The sequence below is a fragment of the Leptonotus elevatus genome, chromosome 10, assembly GCF_054856555.1.
Source record: "Leptonotus elevatus isolate MCC_2025b chromosome 10, RoL_Lele_1.0, whole genome shotgun sequence".
In the NCBI taxonomy this organism is placed as follows: domain Eukaryota; kingdom Metazoa; phylum Chordata; class Actinopteri; order Syngnathiformes; family Syngnathidae; genus Leptonotus; species Leptonotus elevatus.
Window position 1 is genome coordinate 22,395,769 of NC_141248.1, and position 6,000 is coordinate 22,401,768.

At 38.8% G+C, this 6,000-nt stretch overlaps 1 protein-coding gene across 1 annotated transcript in view; it reads right to left on the reverse strand.

The window, feature by feature from the left end:
• Positions 1-5,595, reverse strand: part of eya2 (EYA transcriptional coactivator and phosphatase 2) — a 29,125-nt gene extending 23,530 nt beyond the window's left edge. The window contains exon 1 of the mRNA XM_086086856.1: positions 5,311-5,595. The gene's annotated coding sequence lies outside the window, so the exon portion shown is untranslated. The remainder of the gene's footprint in view (positions 1-5,310) is intronic.
• Positions 5,596-6,000: the final 405 nt, after the last annotated feature.

A 6,000-nucleotide genomic window follows, 5' to 3' on the forward strand; every position in this document is an offset into this window, starting at 1 on the left:
CATTTGTGATTAATCATGATTTAACTAGTGAAATCATGCGATTAATTACGATTAAAAATTGTAATCGCCTGGCACCCCTAATTTTGAATAATCTTAAAAAAAAAAAGAAAAGAAAAGATGATTAAAAATTAAACAATTTTTTTTTGCTTTTTTTGTTTAAAAAAAAAGATTATAAAAAATTAGGAGCATCAGGCGATTAAAATGTTTATTCATAATTAATCGCATGACTTCACTGTTAACTCATGATTAATCACAAATGTTATATCTGTTCTAAATGTACAAAAAAAATCTAGGTTTTCATACTCATTTTAACAAAAATGGAAAAAAAAATTCAACTAATAGAAATAGTTAAAATGATTTTTTTTTAAAGTCTATAGCTGTCAATGGCAGTGAATGAGTTAATTTGATGATTACAGTAGAGTGCTACATTCTGAACACCTGTTTGCTTTTACTGAAACAGAGATGGATAATATTTCACTGAAAATACAATCTGGTGGAAATTATTGTGTGCGTATAATCCTGCTAACAAACTATACGCACCTTTAATACTGACTCCTTGGCAAAGGTAGCAAGTGCCTAGCGACGCTAACTGAGAAACGGCTACAGAATTGAAAAACCAGCAGCGCCCGTCACGCTTTCCCAAAATATTATCTTAACTCCAATGGCTGTGTATCATTGACCACTTTTACAGAATCAAACCTGCTTACTTTAATACAAGACATGAATCAAAGTGCACTGCGGCTGACATCTGATCTCTCTTTACGACGCGTTTCACACGCTTAAAGCCGGAGCTGTCGGACCGTCTGTGAACTGTTCTTTAACACACCCGGGCTGTGTTGGGAATTGCTCTCTATGCACTACGCGTGTTCCAAAACGACAGTATTTCGCTAAATATTTTCATCGGCTCAACCAAGTCCAGCTATGTTTTTCGTTCTGAAATTTAAAGTCCTCCTTCAAAAGAAACTTGAAATCAAGTTTTTCAGACCATCAAAACAGACCGGCATTGACATTGGCCACCCGGTAACAACGGCTAGCAGGCAGGAAGCCATCTGATTGGTTCGCGAGCGCCAAACACGCAGTCTTCTTCTTCCAGTCATGTCAAAATTTGCTTTTACCAACCAGAACTGCCGTCTGGCACAACGACATCTTCGAAAAAACAAACAAACATGAAGCAAGCTGCAGGTTCTCTATAAAGAAGACAATTTCTGACACATATGGCAACACGTTTGTTCCACATTTGCAACAGCACAAAAAAAGGTAAGCAGCCGCCCACCAGGATTCTTTAAGGAGGCATTTAAATCATTCGCTCCCAGCCATTTTCACTGAAGCAACCCCCTTCGCTCCCGGCTGCTTTACTGGATTTTAACTGATTTTGCAAGGCCCACAGAATATTGTGTTCTTCTGCTATAAACACATGGAACCTACTAAAAGAAAGATTAGAGTCTCTACTTTCATCAGGAAAAAAAAGGATATTTCTACCTGTTTCCGTTTTGCAGCAATTTGCATTAGAATGTAGCTAAGTTTCATCATTATTCACAAACCGGTTGAAAACACTGGGGAAAAGAGCTTGTTGCAACATGGCCCCTCTGGTTGATCTCTTATACTCTGCTGCCACCAGCTGGCCTTTTTTTTTTTTTTACAATAACTACCATTGCTTTAAGCAACCTCTTCAGGTCAGGTCAGCGGGTGCATCAAAGCCTTCTGTATGTTCTAGCATAAAAAAATATTATTATTATTTATTAAACGTATAAATACATTTTGGGGACAATGGCAATTTTGGAGAGCAAATTTGTCAAATTTTGTAGTCGTAAAATAGTATTTTTCTGTTTTAAGGTTCACTCTTGCTCTCATCTTAGGGCTTTGCAATTAATCGAAATTCAACTACAATTTCAATTATTACTCTCCACAATAACAAAATGGGCATGATCATAAATTTAAAAAAATAATTATCTAAACAAATTTTTAGTTGTTTAAATGTATAAATTTGCACTTTTTTATTTTAAAATAACTAATTGAATAAATTTTGTTTAAGAAAGTTATTTGCCTTAATATTTTTTTACATTTAAACATTTTCTTGATTTGCGCCAAGAAACCATTGATCGTGATTTCAATTATTACCAAATTATTCATGATGAAAAATTTTCTTTAAAATTGAGCAGCCCTATCTCACCTGGACTTGGACTCGTACCTTTGTGACTCGTACTTGACTCGGACTCAATAAAGATGGACTTGACTGCAGCCCTGCCTTGACTTAAGAGCTTAACTCATTCCATGACCACGCTCATCACTCAAGACAAGTCGAGGAAGAAACATTAAGCTTCGCAGGTAGCAACTTTTTGTTGGCCAGACCGTCGTAAGCAAAATGTCTCCATATCTCACGCTGGGCCGCTTTTTTCGCTGCCCGTCGCGATCTCATAAGTCAAGGTAGCGGCGAATAGCGACTCGGGAGCCGGCAACGCGCGATACGCAGCAACGAGTCACGCCGATTCCATGCAGCGAGTCACTTTTGCAAAGTGAGATGTAAAAGAAATGAGGAAGAGCGAGCTCCCTGTGAAAATATTTATCATTCCACAAAGGGTTGGCTTACAGGGGCTTTGGAATTAATTTGTGTTTTCTTGGGGGAGGGGGTGCTAAAGGGGCCGGGGGGGTGACGGGATCGGGATGCCTTACAGGATGGGGAATTCTCAGACTTTTTCGGGGCTTATTCACAATTTATTAGGGCTGGTAATAAGAACCGTGAAGGGTTACGGAGGGTTTTCGGGGGTGGGGGGGGGGTCCCGCTGCAGAGTCCATAAACTTGAGGCCTGATGTTATTAGGAGACAAACCACAGCGCTAAATCAAACAGCGGCCGGCGTACTAACACCTTCGGTATTTGCACACCTTACACCCCAAACACACACGCACACACACACACGCACACACACCACTACCATTTGTGTGTGCGCGTGAGATTTAATATGTTTGAGCATCTGTCACAGCGAGATGAATGCGATACCACAACTGCTTATGGAAAGCCGCTAGAGCATTAGTTGAGGCTCCGTGCACTAGTACACTCTTTGTACGCGCTAGTAAAACAATTCCGGGCACTAGCAGGACAACTGCGCCTTACAAGCAAATCCCCCCCCCCCCCGCTACCGTCTGACATCATGCGCGCGATTTAGTGAGTGTGTTTCTCGTGAGGCGAAACTGCTTGCTACTAATACTATTAGAGCGACATTAGATATTGTACTGCTTAACATCTCGTGTTTCATTATATCGGTAGTGGAAGTGCACAAATGTCAACTCGTTTTAAAGTTGTGCAGAAATATACGGTAGAGGGAAAAACATTCAGAGTATATAAAGGATATTCAATACTGCAAATGTTCAAACGCCGTTCCATAATTGCTCCATTTTGAAACAATATTCAACTCATTGGCTGCCATTGACGGCTATAAACGTCAAAAATTCATTTGAACTATTCATATGAGTTTAAAACTTTTTTTTCCACTTTTGTTAACAAGAGTATGGAAACCTAGAAAAACAATTATAGTACATTTAGAACAGATATAAAATGTGTGATTAATTGTGAGTTAACTATTGAAGTCATGTGATTAATTACAATTAAAAATTGTAATCGCCTGATGCCCCTAATTTTTTATAATCTTTTCTTTTCTTCTTTAAAAAAAATATTTTAAAAAATGTATAGGTTTTCATACTCTTGTTAACAAAAGTGGGAAAAAATGTTAAACTAAAAGAAATAGTTCAAATGAATGTTTGACGTTTATAGGCGTCAATGGCAGTGAATGAGTTAATAACAAAAAAAACTTGTTTGTGAGTTTGTTTGTTTTTAAATCCAATATATATATATTTTTTCAATATATATAAACAATTTGGAGATGCATGCTTTTTGTTGCTTAACATGGAATATCAATACTGGAGTTGTCTTAAAAAACGGTGCTTTTAAGTAAAAAGGTTAGCATCTCATTTTCGGGAAAAAACGCACTCTTCTATCAAAGCTCCCATGAAAAAATATATATATATTCCTAATAATAAAACATCTCTCACGTGCAGTAAAATAAGGCAATCAAACTACTAATACAACCCCAATCACTAAAAAAAAAAGACCACCGAATTAATAAACATATCAAAAGCTCCAATCAATATTGAGCACTATTCTCCTTATAAGATCAATCATGGACGGATGATCAACTCGTACCCGTTGACAACACATTTCAGTGCAGATTAAAGACACTGAAAAGAAGACATACAAAAAAAAAAAAAAATACAATCTGAACATGTGTAATATTAAATGTAGGGATTTGCGTGCCGTCCGTCAGTGAATGCAGACGGATTATTATTGTCATGGTTGTCACAACACGGCAAGTAAGCTGCCGCGGAGTCGTGATATGAAAATGCTTAGTGAGGCTCCCCTCATCCAGTTGATGAGGGTCCCCACGTGCGAGGTGGCTGAGGGGTGTCGTGCGCGTGTGTGTGTGTGTGTGTGTGTGGCCAAATGTTGCTCTATTGCACTCACACACAAAAAAAGCAAATTTATGGGTCAAATATTGTTGGAGGCCAGGATGCTGTGGTGGGTCGTACGTAGCCCACGGGCCTTAGTTTACACACACCTGATGCTGACAGAATTATTAGGGTGGGTCTGCACTTTATCCAAACTAAACAGAAAAAAATACGTAGGTGCGTGTGTGTGTACGTGCGCAAGTCGGAGGAGCACAAGATTAAATGAATTCATGTGAACATAAATCATTTATATTAAAATTACAATTCATTCATTTCTTTCTATTCTTTTCGAGGCGACCCGAAGAAGCATTAAAATGTAAATACAAAACGTTGACATATTTTCAGTTAGGTCAGTGGATTGTTAAAAACAAATTAAACTATGGAAATAGATAGTAAGTGGCTGCTATATGCAACGTTTTGACGCATAAAGTTATAAACTTTTTTTTTTTTTTGCCCCATGCAGGCAATTAAAAAAAACGATTTAATTCATTCATTCATAGTTGGGAAAAAAATGTATCTTTTTTGAACATTCAGATTTACATTAATATTAATGATGCCATTACAGTACACGAAAAGTGTTTCATGAAACAAATTTCACATGTACGAATAATAATAATAATAATAATAATAATAATAATTGGTGTCGTTTGCATAAAAAATGAGTAAAATTCCACACACAGGTAAACAGATTGCATGTTAATTACGACAAATTGGAGGTGTGACTCAAAAGTAGAAATATGAAATCGCTTTCACATCCCACGACTGAGTCCACACTTGACGAAAAAGTCGAATAAGACATTTGGGGCGCTTACCATCACTGAGTGCGAAGAGGTCGTGGGGAGCAAATCCGATTATCCATGTGCAACAACAACAAAAAAAAAGAAGAAGGAGCTTGAACAAACAACAATAACAACGACGGCTGCGGCCGCGGCGTGTCCGTGGGGAGCTGAGTTGCAAAAGTGACAAATTTCCACGCACTCCTCAGCCGAGCGTCTTTCGAACCCGCAGCCTGCGTGTGCGTGCAGCGTGTTTGCTTTGGCGCAAGCCGAGAAGTCACGTTAAGTAAATGCACGCGCTTATCGAGCAGCTCCTCCCCTCTCGTGGTGCGCGCGCACCCTCCTCCTCCTCCTCCTCCTCCTCCTCCTCCTCCTCCTCCTCCTCCTCATCCTCATCCTCGTCCTCACCACACTTTCTTCTTCTTCTTCTTCTCCAATCTTTGTTTGGGATCTTTGTTTGGTTAAGAGCTCTTCGGCTAGCTTGTTTACACAAGCTAGAAGCTCTCCGTCCACACGTCAGATAGAAGAATTTGTTAGTTTGTGCTAAATAAAGTGCCGGCATTGTGCGCGTGCGCGTACGTGCGCCTGCAATGGAATGGAGGCGCAAACGACACTGTCAAAAGGTCTTTTGTGTGTTTGTGTGGATTTTTTTTTTTTTTTTTTTGGGTGGTGGTTGTGGGGGTGACGAATAACTGTCAATTGTAAAGATGGTGTATTTTTTTTTTC